Here is an 18,068-nt window from a genome sequence, read left to right as displayed (position 1 = left end):
ATCGGCAACATGGCAGATCGAATCCTCGCATTGTTGTGTGGGCCGACCCAACAGACATGAAACAAGATTTTGAAACAAGATTTTGTTTATTTTTTTCGTTTTTTGGGGGAATTTATTTTTTCGTACAACGCAAAGTAAAAATACCGAAAGGATACGGTCACAACTGGTCTGGGCGAATAGACACGAGGCGATTTTTTTATTTTTTTGTAAAACACGCATAGTAAAAAACACTTTTTGTAAAACATGCACCGTAAAAAACACATAAAAAGAAAAAAACTAGGATTCGTACTCACAACCTAACGCTGCTGAATTTCTCCCACTAGCCACTACAATCATTTGACGTTGATGTTATGATCCGAGGCCCGAACATTTAAACCACATAGAGCAGCGCCGAGATTTAAATCATTTTTTGAAGGGCAAATAAATATTGAAAACGTGCAGGCCCGAACAATCTTTGAAATATCCGTTTCTTAAGTGGGAACAATTTTAGAAGATTCTGAATAACTTTTTAAAAATACGAACATTTATTTAAAAACAACCAATTTTGAAAAAGGGAACACCGTTTGAAACATATATATTTTTAAACATGGGAACAAATTTTCGAACCTGATTTTTTTAAAAAATAAATAAACAATTGTAAGAAATTGTCGTATAATTTTCTGAAATCTTTATGTCATTAATAAAATGTAATACACGTATTTGGCAAAATGTTACGGTGTCGCATTTAAAAAATTGTAATTTCGTGAAATATTTTTGTTAAAAAACTATTATTGGTATTTAAAAATTGTTCATAATTTTTTTCAGGAATGTTTCGAAAATTTTCAGGAACCTGTCTATCAGTTTTTTAATATATGAACGCTTCTAACAGTTTTTTAGTGCGACTATTTATAATCACTAGGAGCCATCAGGGTTATTGGCTAGGTGCCATCTGTGCTAGTGCGTTTTCCTGAATTCGAGTCTCCTAGCGAAACTTAATTTTGCTGCTTCTTATATTTTTAGTTGAAAAACACACACTACAGAGTATAGAGCAAGCGAGCTACTGTGCTGTTATTTTTGCGGCTGCTTGTATTTTTTGTTGAAAAAAAAATCAACAGAGTATAGAGCAAGCGAGCGACTGTGCTAATGCGCCGGCCCAATTTGTCCTAATGTCCAGCCAGCCCTTGCCACGTCAACAAATACCAGCTAAATACCGTCAAGGTTTAAAATAGATCGGGATTAGGAAGTTTGGTGTGCTGACTTCTGGGATTGCAAGTTCAGGGTTCGATTTAGTTTTCGCCTACAAGTTCAAGGTTTGTTTTGGACTTTTTCCAAGAATCAAATAAGTCAAATTCAGTAGTAGTATCCTCCGCGATCACAGCACTACTAGAAAAAGGGCTATAGATGGCATTGACACTAATGACGCACCAAACAAGCGGTGCGCCATTAGTACTAATGGCGCACCACCTTCTGATACGTCATTAGAGTTGAAACTACTAATGGCGCACCAGGCCCAGGGTGCGCCATTAGTATCAAATTTTTTTTTGAACTAGTGCGCCTGTCCAAACATACTAATGGCGCATCCAGACACAGTGCGCCATTACTAGTTGTAACTAGTAATGGCGCACCTGTCGGAAAGTGCGCCACTAATGTTGTTTTTTTATTATATTTTTTATTCCTTTTTTTGCAAAACTATTAATGGTGCACTGTTCCACCGTGCACCATTATTAGTTTAAACTAGTAATGGCGCACTGTGGGACAGTGCGCCATTAGTATGTTTTTTTTTTTTGCAAAACTACTAATGGCGCACCACCAGAAGGTGCGCCATTAGTAACCTGGATTACTAATGGCGCATTTAGAGTTGGTGCGCCATTAGTAAGTGGGCAGCAACAAGATATTTTGGACAGCCTCTCCTACCCACACTCACTTTCTCCCCACTTCATTCTCTCCACCTCCTCCTTGTCTCGGGTGCCTCATCTTTTTCACCTCATTTCCACCATAGATTCATTCAATTTAAGTGGTTAAATTACCTTGTTTTGATAGGTAAGTAAGGGGGGAAGCTATATTTATGTTGTTCTCCCTACAACAATGTGCACATGCACTTTTTATGGCCTAGCTAGATCTATGTATGTTCGTGGTGTTGCATATGTTTGTGGTGTTGCATATGTGTTTGTGTTTGGAGGTGTACCGGTATTTGAAATACGATAGTTGCCAATATTTTGCCGGAATGTTGATTCATTTCCGTTTCGGCGAGAATTTTGGCATTAAGCATTCTTTTTGGTCCTATTTTTAGGGAAAGTCATGCCAAATTTTTTCTTGGTTCTAAAATATCGTTTTGCTCTACCCCGCAGGCGACCATGGTCCGCACGATGACCGAAGGCATCGTGAATAGGTTTTTGAAGTCCGCGAAGGCCGAGATGCTTCAAAAGAATGAGACGGAGATAAGATGTCCGTGTCGAAGATGCAAGCTGAAGAGCCTTATTGCGGACCCGGAATCCGGGCAGGTGCGGGACCACCTACTCTTGCGTGGTTTCATGGATGGCTATCGGTGGCAAGGTGATGAAGATGACTACGAAGTCGTCCATGGGGGCCGGGCAAGAAATGAGGAAGGGCAGCAAGACAACCACCGCGGCTCGGGCGGGCGAGAAGACGAAGAATCCCCAGGAGATGATCACGACGATGATGCTGTACACAGTCATCATGTAGAAGATGCAGGACATGATGATGAGGAAGATGCCGGAGCAGACGACGGGCATGATCATGAAGATGATGATGCCGGCGGAGCAGACGACGCTGGACCATCGATGGGCTGGGTGCAGGACCCTCATATTCAAGAGCTGCTTCTCAAGTAGACGGATAACGCAAGAGCTGCCGCCCGAGAGAAAGCCAAGATGGATCAACTTGAGTTAGACGTGGTTACTCCATTGTATGAAGGATGCAGGCCCGAGGATACCCGCCTGAAAGTAACGCTCATGGCTCTGGAGATGAAGGTAAAACACAAAATGACCGACGCATGCTTCGACGAGAACATGTCATTCTGGCACGAACGTCTTCCCAAGGGGAACAAGTGCCCAACCAGTTTGGAGGAGGTGAAGAAAATCGTGTGTCCTCTGGATTCCGCACGTGAAATACAATGTGTGCATGAACAATTGCATCATTTATCGGGACGAGCACGCGGAGTCTACCATATATCCGGTGTGCGGCGTCACTCGATACAAGAAGAGGAAGAAAGCTCCTGAAAAGTGGTGTGGTACTTTCCGATCACTCCTCGTCTGCAGCGGTATTTCGCGGACCCTAAGGTAGCAAAGCTCCTGCGTTGGCACGCGGATAGGGAGGAGAAGAAGCGAGAAGATGACGCAAATGATCCGGAGATAGATAAAAAAGACAAGATGCTGAGTCACCCTAAGGATGCGAGCCAGTGGCAAGCGTTGAACTTCGAAGACCTAGAATTTGGGAACGATCCAAGGAACATCGTGCTGGGCGCGAGCACCGATGGAATCAATCCATTTGGCAGCCAGAGAAGCACACATAGCACCTGGCCTGTGTTTGTGTGGATGTACAACCTTCCCCCCTGGTTGTGCATGAAGAGGAAGTACATTCACATGAGTATGCTAATTGAAGGACCGAAACAACCAGGGAACGACATCAATCTGTATCTGGGGCTGCTGAAAGAGGAGCTTGACACGCTGTGGAAAACGCCAGCCAATACGTGGGACGCCGCAGAGAAAGAATATTTCCCTATGAGAGCCGCGCTGCTCACGACGGTGCACGACTATCTTGGTTACGGATATGTCACGGGGCAGGTGGTCCACGGATTTTCTGGATGCGTCAGGTGCATGGATGACACAACGTATCGCCAGCTAGATAGAGATCCCGGGTCTTCGAAAACCGTGTTCATGGGACATCGAAGGTGGCTTCGCGACGATGACCTGTGGAGAAAACACAAGGATCTGTTCGATGGTGAAACCGAACCCCGAGGACGCCCGCGTATGAGGAGCGGCGAGGAAATAGATGAGCTGTTGAAAAATTGGAAAGATTGCCCACTGCCGGGAAAGAAGCAAAAGGCGCCAGAGCCGGGAAAGAAGCGAAAGGCGCCAGAGCCGCTGCTGAAGGTATGGAAAACGAGGTCTATTTTCTGGGACTTGCCGTACTGGAAGATCCACCGTGTGCCTCACAGCCTTGATGTCATGCATATCACGAAGAACGTGTGCGAGAGTCTGCTTGGTACCCTACTCAACATGCCAGAGAGGACCAAAGATGGGCCGAAAGCAAGGGCAGACTTGAAATCAATGGGCATCAGGCAGGAGCTTCACGCTATATATGATGATGATGATGAGGCGAAGCAGGACACGGAAAGTCGTCGCAAAGGCAAAAAGGCCAAGAAGACCGGAAATGACTACCCTCCCGTGTGCTTCACTCTAAGTCAGGAGGAGATCGAGCAGTTTTTCACCTGCCTCCTAGGAGTAAAACTTCCTTACGGTTACGCGGGGAAGATAAGCAGATACCTAAACCCAGCGAAGCAGAAGTTCAGCGGAATGAAGTCTCACGACTGTCACGTGCTGATGACGCAGATACTTCCAGTTGCAATCCGTGGGATCATGGACGCGCACGTCCGTGAAACGCTATTTGGCCTATGCAACTTTTTCGACGTCATCTCTCGGAAGTCTGTTGGCGTGAGGCAACTCAGAAGGCTACAGGAAGAGATCGTGGTGATACTATGCGAGCTTGAGATGTACTTCCCGCCCGCATTCTTCGACGTTATGGTGCATCTACTGGTCCATATCGTGGACGATATCATCCAACTCGGGCCGACGTTCCTGCACAGCATGATGCCGTTCGAAAGGATGAATGGTGTCATCAAAGGATACGTTCGCAACATGTCACGTCCAGAGGGAAGCATAGCCAGGGGCTTTCTGACCGAAGAGTGCATCTCCTACTGCACGAATTATCTAGGCATCGAGAACCCCGTTGGTCTACCCGTCAACAGGCACCTCGACAGGCTCGCTGGATGGGGTCACCATGAGGGTCGCCGCGAAATGCATGTCGACTTCAAGGGTCGACTCGCCGACTTTGAAAGAGCAAACCTAGTCGCGCTACAACACATAGACGTGGTCGATCCTTGGGTGGTAGAGCACAAAACCTTTATTAAGAGGACGTACAATGACCGAGGCCAACAGAGGATGGACGGAGATATACTCAAAGAGCACAACTCATGTTTCACGCGTTGGTTCAAGCAGAAGCTTCTGTCGTACCCTTTACATGAGGATTCTTCCGCGGAAGAACAACTCATATTCGCCTTGTCACAGGGTGCCGAGCACAACCTGATGACCTATGAGGCGTACGATATCAACGGCTACACATTCTACACCGAGGCCAAGGACATGAAGAGCGATGGTTATCAGAACTCCGAGGTAATGATGGAATCCTACACCAGTAACGACAAGGACAGATACTACGGAAGGATCGAGGAGATCTGGGAGCTGAGCTACGCTGGAGAGAAGGTCCCGATGTTCGTGTCAGATGGGTGAAGAGCGTCCTAAAAGAAGACCGGTATTTCACCACCATGGTTATACCGGAAGCCAAATCCAAGACCGCGGGCGCAAACGTCACCGCGAAAAATGAGCCATGGGTACTGGCTTCCCAAGTGGACCAATGCTTCTTCATTACCAACCCGTCAAAGCCCAGTCGTGTTGTCGTGAGGAGAGGCAAAAGGAAGATCATTGGAATGGATGGAGTAGCCAATGAGCAAGACTTCGACAAGTACGGCGACCCGAGGATCGAACATGACGATGATGATGAAGTAGCAGCATACACCACAAGAAGAAGCAGGAGCACCCTACCTAAAGGACGTCCGTTCCATAGAAGAACTCCATTTGCGAAAAAGAAGGGCAAGAAGATTGTGAACAGATAGCTAGCTAAGATCGATTGTATTTAAATCGTAGCCTTCATTTCTCGATTGTATTTCATGGGCACTTTTTGAACTATCATGAATATTTTTAAATTTCATGGACACTCGATCTCGATCCCCCTCCATCTCGATCGCTATCCCACCTCGCCAGATCCGGTCCCCCTCGCCGCCGAGCACCCCCCGGTCCACCGGCCGCCGCCGACCCCCCGCACCCTCGATTCCCCTACTCAACCGCCGCCGCTGACCCCCCGCACCCCTCCCCTACTCAACCGCCGCCGCCGACCCCCCGCACCCTGCGCACCCTCCCCCGCTCCACCGGCATTACTGTTTGATGATATTTTTTAAAAAAATTATTACTGTCTTATAAAAAAAATATTACTGTTATGATTTAAACAAGTTTGAACATATTTAAACACAAATAAGTATCAAACAACATTTTAAATGCATAAAAAAATTGTGGAGCCTGGGAATCAAACCCAGGACCTCCTAGTGTGAGAACTGGCTGCTGACCAGTCGAGCTAGTAGAGGGAACTTGGTGTGGATCAGGTCAGGTGGAAGATAACCTGTTGGCTCGAGCAGAAATCAAAAAAAATACTAATGGCGCACCAGGGTGAGGTGCGCCATTAGTATGGATGTACTTATGGCGCACCGAGGGGTGGTGCGCCATTAGTATTGTGCCGCCCCATCCATATTTCCTCCCCAGCCCATACCTATCCCCTCTCTCTCCCTCGCCCTCGCCCTCGACCCCCTTCCCCTCTCCTCTTCCGACGCCACTGCCCCGCCGCCTCGACGCCGCCGCGACGCCGCCCCGTCGTCCTCGTTGGACGCCATCGCCCCGCCTCGTTGGACGCCATCGCCCCGCCTCGTTGGACGCCATCGCCCCACCTCGTTGGACGCCATCGCCCTGAGGCCCCGACATCGGCGCCGCTCTCCCCGTCGCCCCACCTCGTTGGACGCCATCTCCCTGCCGCCCTCGTCGCTGGTGGCCCGGACGCCGCCCCGTCCACACCACCGTCGCCGGAGCACCACCACCACCCGGACCTCGTCGCCTCCCGGACCTCGTCGCACCACCACCCGGACCTCGTCGCCCCACCTCGTCTCCCCGTCCACACCACCGCCCCCGTGAGCTCCCCCTCCTCCTCTCCCCCTCTCCCCCTCGCAAGCTGGATCTTCCTGCCGGTAGGAGGATTTCAACGGAGAGTGGCAGTAGATAGATCTAATCCCTGCAGTGCACATTTTGATTCAGTCATGTACTAAGCATTCAAATGTAAATCTGTTCAAGTGACAAAATTTATTAGATCCCTTAGCTAGTAGATGGATCTAATCCCTGCAGATTCAGTCACATTCAGATTCAGTCATGTACTTGGCATTCAAATAGTATAAATCTGTTCAAATGGCATAATTTACTTGCTGATAGATAGATAGCATATCCAAATACTCAGACATGTACTACTAATTTCTTTTTGTTACAATGCTGCTTGCTGAATGGAGTGATGGCATCAAATTGAAACATGGATAGAAAAAAATTGGCAACGCCGTAAGCAGAAATGTAAATTGTTGCTTCTGTTCTGCGTATTTATATTATGCTAGAATAACTGATTTGTGGTGACAGTGCTGCCTGCTGTATGGAATAATGACATTATACCGAAATATGGATAGTATAATTTAGCAGTGCCATATGCATTTTCATATTATCATGCGAGAATAACTGGTTTGAGGCTATTTTGTTTGTGTGATCACATCTTCATAAGTTGGTTAATTCAATATGCACCTAGCTTGATCATAGTTAATTTACCGAATTTTTTAACAAAAAGGAGATCCAGCATGCACAGTGTCCTGCACTATATACTCATCTTTGTATGCCCAGGCACATTGATGCACCGGCCCTGTAAGAAGCATCAGGGAAATAGAGGTTGGTTGTGGCAATTGTCACATTAGCCTTGCGCTCTCCGACCAAATGTAAGATATGCAACAAATAACGGACAAATACCTAACAGTTTTTTGGAGCTAGCGAAGAGATTAAAATCTATGTGAGATATTCATAGCCATGAAGCCCAGTAGCCTGTAGTTCACTAAACTTATAGCCCAAGACCCAATTTACATGCTATACCCTTCAGCAACATTGCTTGCTAGAACTACTGTCACATGTGCACTTGGCAGGTAACACTAACTAAACCTAGCATGCAAAAAGGATCACATGTTTTAGAGCAGTATCTTCTACTACAATCTGAGGGTTTTCTTAGCTAAATTAGGCTATGTTCGTTTTGTGTCAGCTACTTGCTGTCCATGTTAACTTCTTTTCATGGTACCCATAGATTTGACTTTCAGTGTTGGTGATTCTGCAGTTGCTGTAGACTACTATAGTGATGAGTGTCTAGCTTTTGTAATCTACACTTCTTGCATAAGGATTTGCATGTGCCTTTGTACCATGAGTAATTTGGGACTTGGGAATTGGTTCTTTCTTACTACAGTCTTGCTGCTATAGTATGGCTCTGTTCTTGGTGGAGGTTTCATTACTTGTTTTGTGTGGCTTAGGTTATATTTTAGTGGAATTTGTGTGATATGTTTGGCTGGACTCTGCTCTTTTCACAGTTATAGTGTTGTCACTTTACAGCTTGCATGCTTGCCATACCAGACCATCAGTGTTCCGCTGTTATGATAAACTGTTCAATTCTCTTTCCGCTGTTATGATAAATGTTGAATGATACTGCTTGGAGATGCATATACTGTTTCACCTCTTCACATGCCAATGTATTTTCCATGTTGTGATGGAGGCCTTTTTTGCCTTGTCCACCCTAGAGGCCCTTGAGTTTGCTGGAATGTCGATTAACTTCCGTTCCGGCAAATTCGGGTACTCCATATGTCCTATTTTCAGCAAAGGTCATGCTGAAATTTTCCGTGAATTTTAGCATGACTTTGCTAAAAATAGGACATATGGGGTACTTGTGACTAATGCATGGGTGTCGACAAACCATTAATTATACAACCTTGGCTTTTAGGGTGCCTCGGTGTCGATAAAAAACGAAATGATGAAAGCTTAGGCTTTTAGGGTGCCTCGGCATCGAAAAACCCTCAATGATAAAAGCTTAGCTTTTAGGATGCCTCGGTGTCGACAAACCCTAAATGATGAGACCATGATCTTGTTCCTTGACAATAACCAACTTTTTGACCAAACTTTGTTCCTATTTAGAGAGAAACATGGCCAACAACGATGAGGCCGGGGGTTCGGGTGGCAAGGCATTCTGGGAGCTGTCCCAGGAGATGGAGGAACAACCTCACTTGTATGAGGACGCCGCCTTCCCCACCGATCCTGAGACCACTGATGGTGCCGCCGAGGATGACCCCACTGATGCCACCACTGATGGTGCCGCCGAGGATGCCACCACTGATGATGGCGGCGCACGCACAGATGGCAGCCAACCGAAGAGGCAACGGAAGGACCGGCGCCCGACCGTGCTCCGCACCCTCAAGGAGGAAGTTACTGAAGTGGACTCCGACGGGAATCCAACGGCGCCCGAACGAATAGTCAAGGGGTACTCGCTTCAGCTCGGGTGCATTCTCTGGAGCACCGTCTCGATCAACACCGAGAACCTGAGGCATCCTGACCGAGGGAATTTGCGCAACCTCCTCTTCACGAAGCTGCACGAACGATACAAGTTCCCCGCTGAATTTGAAAACACAAGCCTCAAAGGGAATAAAGTGAACAATGCTTCCCTCACGAAGATGAGCAAGGCCCTGTCTACTTGGAAAAGCAATGTGAAGAGAATGATCGAGAAAGGTGAGAGTTATGAGAAGATCAAGGAGAAAAATCCTTCGATCACCGAAGATGACTACAACGACTTCAAGATCAATTGCTCGAGCACCGCAAACTCCGAATCAAGTCAGTGGGGGAAAGAAATGCGGGAGCTGAACTTAGGGGAACACACACTCGGTCCCGGCGGTTACAGAGTGGCGGAGCCTATATGGGACAAGGAGGAGGCGGACCGTGCCGAGCAAGGCCTACCGCCCCTCTTCGATAAATACGGTGACAAGCAGACCAGGAACTTTGTCAGGGCCCGGTACAAGAAGGACCCGAAAACAAAGGAGCTTACCACGGATCCGAAGACCAGGGCGCTTGAGCTTGTTCTGGTAAGGAATACACCCCCGCGTAATTAGCTCCATATGGTTGCATTCTAATTAATGAAGCCAAATTTCTAAATGGTTCACATTCCTTCCGTAGGCGACTGAAAGCAGTAGCGCGGGGTCGACTAAGAGCAACCCTTGGGACACCACTCTAAATAGGGCGTTGAATGTAATGAAGAACAAGGATAAGCTCAGTAAGCCGACGTCAGTTGGTCGTGTGGCCGGCAAAGGCTTGTCGACAAAATGGTCGTCATACTATAACACTGGTGGGCGAAAGGAGAAAAAGACCAGCTCGGAAAGCCAGGCGCACGAGGTTCAAGAACTCAAGGCACAGGTGGCGCGGATTCCAGAGATTGTCCAAGAGCAAGTGCAACAACAACTCGGAGCGACGATCACCGCCATTGTGCCTACCTTGATCGAGGGGTTGAGTGCGTGGATTGCGGGCGGCCAACAGGGGCCGCCCCCGATTCCTAGCTTCACGGCCAGCAACTCACAGAACGCGATGGCGGGGCCATTGGTGTCTCCGGCGGAGGCGGCATTGGTGTCTCCGACGCCGGCATGGGAGCTTAATGCACCCGGGTGTACGCCGGCCGCCACCTCTGCAGCAAGCGGCCCCTCCGTCAACTGCACGCCCGCCGTTGGCGGTGCCTCGACATTAGCCGAGCTCGACGCCATCATCACGGTAACTAATTAAGCCTCTCTCGGCCGAGGACTTCATCTCCTTGCCTTTGACTGGGCATCCCTGACGCCCTACATGTTTTCGCAGGGCGCCGCCGACGTTCCGTGCACTCTCCTGCACTTCGTGAACAACGAGTTGGTCGATGTCGCCAAGGGCAAAATCGTTCAACCGGGCAACCCCTTGTTCCACGGTACCCAGATGCCACCCAACTTGTTTAGGGTTCAAATGGTTCGGGTGCTGCCAGGCTACGACGAGTTGTTACCTCCGATTCGACCCGTCGGGGCCGACGATGATGACATGATGACCCTCAGCGCCTGCCTGAGCTGGCCCCTGCTTTGGCCGAAGAGCCAGATTCATTTGGGGGTGGGGGACACCACCCCAAAGACAGCACCGCCAGTCGTGCCGGCACCAAGTTGGCCCCATGGCAAGACCGCCGCAACGGTGCCGGACATCCCTATGCCACTGGATCCAAACATGCATATGGCACAGGATCAGAACAATGACGACGACGATACATTTGGCAACATCGATCAGTACTTTGCCGATCATGGGTACGGTGGCGACTTCATGGGGCCTCCTTCTCAAGAACCCAACCCAACAAAAGACGTGCGCGATCTAGCTGGTACCGCGGAGAAGCCAAGTTGCAACAGGCGTCGTCTGCAGTTCAGCTCTCAGGAGACGCCTCCAGCTGCCGACTTCACCGAGCCTCAGATAGGCGAGGTGCGAAATATTATCAGCCCCAACACACTCAAGAAGGCGGTCTGTGAGCAGAACTCGGTCCCATTACAGGAGAAGAAGAAGGCACGCAAAAGAAAGACTAACAAGGGTGCGGGCCAGCCGGCACCGAGTACGATCCGTGCTCAGGATGGGCCACCTTCACCTGAGGATTTAATGAGGAGGCTGCATGTGGCGGGTAGGCCGATGCTACCGAGAAATATGCTCGATGCTGCAACCGGTGCTATGCGGAGTCTGCATGACAGTGTTCTTTCTTTGGAGAAGCGGCGTCTCAGAGAGAAGGATGTGGCATACCCGGTTTTCGCGGCCAAGGTGCCAGAGGGCAAGGGCTTTGTGGATAACTCCATCGGGGGTACGATCGTCCTGCGGTTTGATGACATCCACGCTATGTTGAACCTTCATCTGCTGCACTACACCTTCGTTCGGCTATTTTCGCTAAGTATGGAGATGCGGATCATTCGCGACAAGACCCCGGACATCGTGATAGTCGACCCCTTCTACATGCGTGCCAAGATCCTGGGCAGCGCTGGGGACCGGCAAGTCGCGAGTTCTTACCTCGAAGGCATCATTCTGGCAAACCAAGATAAGGATAACTTCCTCGTGCCTTACTTTCCCGAGTAAGTCCTCCCCTCAACCGCCTCGTAACATATGAATTCTTAGATTTCGATCATTTTTCTTTTAACATTCCGTGTTTTCTGCAGTGACACACATTGCACGCTCATCCTCCTAAGCCCCAAATATTCCATGGCCACGTATTTCGACCCGGACCGTCATTCGAACGTAGACTACACAAATGTCAAGAAGGTTCTTGATGATGTTCTCCCCGGCTACGCCAAATCTGGAGGCACCTTCACCAGGCCTATTCGTAAGTACGGCAAGCACGTGTTCTCCCACAATACGACGTTCTGCTGCGTCAAGCAGCCGCCTGGCGGTCAGAAGGGTGCCTACTACGCCATCCATCACATGCGGGCGATCGTACGGGACCAGCATCAACTTCTGCTACCGAGTAAACTCAAAGATTGGGCCGCGAGCGTGTCGGCAATCCAGGACGCGAACATCAGACAAGAATTCTTTCGCATCCAGTCGGAGTTTGCGGAAATCATCCATCAAGATGTCCTTCATACCTCGGGGCAGTTCTACCTCAGAAATCAACCGTCCAACAGTGACATCGACACAATGCTACAAATGCAGGCTGACAACGACCGTTATTTCATGACTCCCACGATAGACGGCGGCTTCATCCACGCTTCGGTCGCTTGAGTCGAGTCGAAAGCAGTGATGCTGTGTCTAGTTCTGAAACATCGATTGGCTCATGTTGTAATTAAACTTTAATGAACTTGTAGTATGTCGCTTTGGTTTCGAGAGTCATTCAACTTAGATGTAATCGATGCTATTAATGTCTTGCTTTTCTCTTCCGATCATTCTGTTGCATACTTATATATTGCTTATGTATTGTCTGTGAATTGGTACTAACGTTTCGTTTGGCTAGTGCATAGCGATGCCGTCGTATGTCATGTACAAGGGTAAGGTTCCCGGAGTCTACGACGACTGGGAGGAGTGTCGGAGACAGGTTCACCGATTCAGCGGTAACAGTTACAAAGGGTACACCACTAGGGCCGAGGCCGAATCTAGATACGCCCGCTATCTAGCGGGAGAGGGGAGGGAGCGTTGGAGGAACCGGATGAAGACGAGTTTCATCATGATGATGCTCATCGTGATGACCGCAACTCTCTTCTATGTGATGGTAGGTTAGATGATCGATATCGACTTGTAATGTGAAGACAAACTCGCTACCCGCGGTCTCGAGACTTGTAATATAATGTTCTATCTTTGTTCGGTCTTTTCAATTCAGAGACTAATATGATGAATTGTATTCGGAGACTAATATGATGAATTGTATTCAGAGACTAATCTTCTATTGTATTCGATGAATCTGTTGTTGATGTGTGCTGTCTATATTTTGTCCAATTATACATTTTGTAACCTGTGCAAAAAACAGAAAATAAAAAAATAAAAAAGCTAATATTCATACTAATGGCGCATCACATCACAGTGTGCCATTAGTATGCCAAAGGATACTAATGGCGCATCATTAAAGAGTGCGCCACTAGTATGCCGAAGTTACTAATGGTGCATCTTGTTGTTGTGCGCCATTAGTATGCCAAAGCACCTGGGTATACATGGCCCCCTGGGAGGCATACTAATGGCGCATCACATCACAGTGCGCCATTAGTATGCCAAATGATACTAATGGCGCATCATTAAACAGTGCGCCATTAGTATGCCGAAGTTACTAATGGCGCATCTTGTTGTTGTGCGCCATTAGTATGCCAAAGCACCTGGGTATACATGGCCCCCTGGGAGGCATACTAATGGCGCACTGTTGTGTATACTAATGGCGCACGCGCCATTAGTATACCAGATACTAATGGCGCACCAGTGGTGCGCCATTAGTAAAATATACTAATGGCGTGGCACTAATGGCGCACCTCTAATGCGCCATTAATGGCCAAATTAGGTGCGCCATTAGTAGGCCTTTTCCTAGTAGTGCAGATTGGGAAATAAAAATGTACCGTCACTTTTTTTTCCAAAAACCTTCCAATCTATCCATCTTCAATCATGGCAGTACAACGAACACCAGAAATAAAAATTACATCCAGATTTGTAGACCACCTAGCGACGACTACAAGCACTGAAGCGAGGCGAAGGCGCGCCGCCATCATCGCCCCTCCATCGTTGGAGTCGGTCGCAACTTGTTATAGTAGACAGTCGGGAAGTCGTCATGCTAAGGCCCCATAGGACCAGTGCACCAAAACAACAACCGCCGTCAATGAAGAATAACGTAGGTAGGAAGGATTCAACCCGAAGACACACGAATATAGACGAACAACGACGAGATCCGAGCAAATCCACCAAAGATAGATCCGTCAGAGACACACCTCCACACGCCATGCACCGCCGGAAGGGGGACTAGGCGGGGAGACCTTTATTCCATCTTCATGGAGCCGCCGCCGTCTCGGCTTCCTGAGCAGGGCACAAACCCTAACAAGACACGAAAAATGATTAAAAACGTACCCTCACTTCAGTATGTGGCATCAACTCAATCCAAAAGAGATTGGGGTTTATTCAATAAGAATGCAAGAAGTTTCGTGCCATGCTTGAGAGCATTGAAGCCCATCCCGTCAGTGGCCTAGGCGTGGGCTACTTGCTATGAACTTCTTCTCTTTGTTTCAATGCCATGTTCATGTTTGTTGCATTATGTGTTGGTCCCTATTACATTTTGGCTTTGATTGTGTAGGCATTCCAAACTTTGGAAGACTTCAAGGCCCGACATGCGAACAAGCCATTCACCCTCATCCATTGTTGGACGCTCATCAAAGATTATCCCAAGTTCAAAGATCAATATGCTGCTCTAAATAAGAATGGATGGTCGGCAACCGTGGTTTGGGATGGAGATGGAGTGAAGAGGCCGAGGGGCAAGACCAACTCCAAGGTGGACAAGAAGCGTGATGCGTCATCTTTCGCCTTGAAACTTTGCAAGGCATGATGACCCAAAAGGAAGTAAGGGACGAGAGGAAGCCCAAGAAAAAGAGGAGAAAATGAAGGCCTACATGGAGCTCCAAACAAAGAAGCTCGACATGAAAGAGGTCGTCAAGAGTAGGAAGCTTGACGTGGAGGAGGTCATCCAAGGAAGAAGCTCGAGATCGAGGCCACCAATGCAAACAACAAAGAAAAAGAGGTGGCGCTAGCTTTCATGACCGTGGACTTGAGCAAGATGTCCTCGGAGAAGAAGTTGGTTCGAGAAGAAGCAAAAGGAGATGCTCTATCTAGATGATTGTGCCACGGCCAAGAGCGATGTCATTTTGTATATCGGCATGAACTGGGGCCGTGAGACATGAACTTTGGCCGTTTTTTCTATGTTGGCAAATGTGCCGACCGCTAGCATTTGTTTGCCGGCGTGAAAACTATGGGGGATGATGATTTTTTTGTCGGCTGTCATAGGTTGAAATATCGTGGATGTCGATTTAGGCTTGAACAAATGCGGAATAAACCTAGCGGTTAATTTGTCAAGCACAAAACTTACAACAACTAGGCTCACCTATGTGCACCACCAACTTATGCTAAGCAGGATAAACTACTAGGTGATAGCAAGATATATGACAAGAAACAATATGGCTATCACAAAGTAAAGTGCATAAGTAAAGAGCTCGGGTAAGAGATAACCGAGGCACGCGGAGACGACGATGTATCCTAAAGTTCACACCCTTGTGGATGCTAATCTCCATTTGAAGCAGTGTGGAGGCACAATGCTCCCCAAGAAACCACTAGGGCCACTGTAATCTCCTCACGCCCTCGCACAATGCAAGATGCCGTGATTTCACTAAGGGGCCCTTCAGGGCGGTCACCGAACCCATACAAATGGCAATCCTTGGGGGAGGTCAATGAACCCATACACTTTGGCAACCCTTGGGGGCGATCACCGGTACCCGTCAAATTGCTCGGGGCGATCTCCACAACCTAATTGGAGAGTCCGACGCTTTCCCGGAGCTTTACACCATAATGATTGAGCTCCGAACACCACCAACCGTCTAGGGCACCCAAGCACCCAAGAGGAACAAGCTCAAGGGTACCAAGCACCCAAGAGTAATAAGCTTCTCAATTTGTAACTTCACGTATCACCGTGGAGAACTCAAACCGATGCACCAAATGCAATGGCAAGGGCACACGGAGTGCCCAAGTCCTTCTCTCTCAAATTCCACCGAAGCAACTAATGCTAGGGAGGAAAATGAGAGGAAGAACAAGAAGGAGAACACCAAGAACTCCAATATCTAGATCCAAGGGGTTCCCCTCACATAGAGGAGAAAGTGATTGGTGGAAATGTGGATCTAGATCTCCTCTCTCTTTTCCCTCAAAAACTAGCAAGAATCCATGGAGGGATTGAGAGTTAGCAAGCTCGAAGAAGGTCAACAATGGGGGAATAACACGAGCTCAAAGGATAAAGTTCATTGGGGAAGAAGACCCCCTTTTATAGGTGGGAAAAATCCAACCGTTATGCTCACAGCCCGCACAGAGCGGTACTACCTTTCGTCCTCACGGTACTACCGCTAGGGGTAGCGGTACTACCTCAAAGGGTAGCGGTACTACTGCTTGCGAGTGGTACTAAAAAATTACATTCATGCCTACCACTGCTGGACTTGTGACGAGTTTTTGGTCCGGAGCGGAAGTAGCCACGGAAGTAGCCGCGGTAGTACCGCTCAAGCAGTAGTACCGCTGCAGCTTTTAAGAGGGCACCAAAACTAACACAACTTCTGCAAACGAACTCCGAATTCAACGAAACCAAGTTTGTTGGAAAGCTAGTGACAAGGGCTAACACAATATTGATAGAAATAACAATAAGAAGCAAATTAGAAAAGGCCCATAATAAAATGGTGAGAACCCTTCCTCGAATAAGACTGGTAGAACCTCCAACACCGAAAACGCAATAGAAGAAGCATGTGAACTCCGTTTTCGATGAACTCGAGCTTGTCATCTAGATGACCATAAGCTCTAAAACTCACAAAGAGAACCAAACAAGAACCAAGAAAGATGATGCAAGCATGCAATGGTTTGATCTCTCTACGAACGATACGATCAAGCTACTCACTTGAGAGCCGCCCTTGATAGTACGACAAACGATCCTATAACCCGGTCTCCAAACTACCACCATGAGACCGGTAGAATAGAGAACCTATCAAGGCCAAACCTTTGCCTTGAAAAAAGTCCACTTGAGCTAGATGTAGACGATCTTGACTTCCTCAAGTAGGACCACCTTTCTTGATTGCGTTGGCTCGGTGAAGACTAGTAGATTGCTCCCCCATACTCCATTATGGGTGAGCCACTTTTCGGCACATCTTCACAAGTACATTGTCACCACAATAGACGGCAATATTCAAGCACTTGATCTCTTCGTGATGCATCACTTGAACATGCACACCGCAACCTAACCCCACAAAGAACTCTCACGAAGACTATGGGTTAGTACACAAAGCGTAATGGTCAATGCTTACCATACCATGGGATCACTTGATCCCTCTCGGTACATCTTCTACGCTTTGTGATTTGATCAACTTGATTCACTCTTGACTTAGTCTTGATCAACCTTGAACCTTTCCAACTCTCTTCATTTGGATGATGCCTTGAAGGTAAGCATGAATGATCACACAATCTTCTTCTTCAAGACATGCTTGCAATAGGCTCAACTCTCACATGACCAATCTTTAGGTAATTCCTTGAATAGCACCTTGGTCGACACAAACGCTCCTTGAAACCAACACATGTACTCCAAGAAAAGCCTATGGACAAAACCTTCAAATATAACTCAAGGCAACCATTAGTCCATAGAGATTGCCATCAATTACCAAAACCAAACATGGGGGCACTGCATGTTCTTTCAATCTCCCCCATTTTGGTAATTGATGACAATCACTTTCAAGAGAGTTTATACAAGGAATTATGCATCACCATGCAATGCAACAACCAATGATGCATGAGTATAAGATGCAAATGCTTAGGAACAAAACCAAAGCAAGAAGAAAACTCTGAAGACTTCTCCACGAAACTCTCTGAAACTTCTCCCCCATTGGCATTTAAATTCTAAAAAAAATAAAA

The sequence above is a fragment of the Triticum urartu genome, chromosome 7A (genome assembly GCF_056163025.1).
Source record: "Triticum urartu cultivar PI428250 chromosome 7A, HENAU_Tu73, whole genome shotgun sequence".
NCBI classification, from domain to species: domain Eukaryota; kingdom Viridiplantae; phylum Streptophyta; class Magnoliopsida; order Poales; family Poaceae; genus Triticum; species Triticum urartu.
This window is presented reverse-complemented; position numbering follows the sequence as displayed.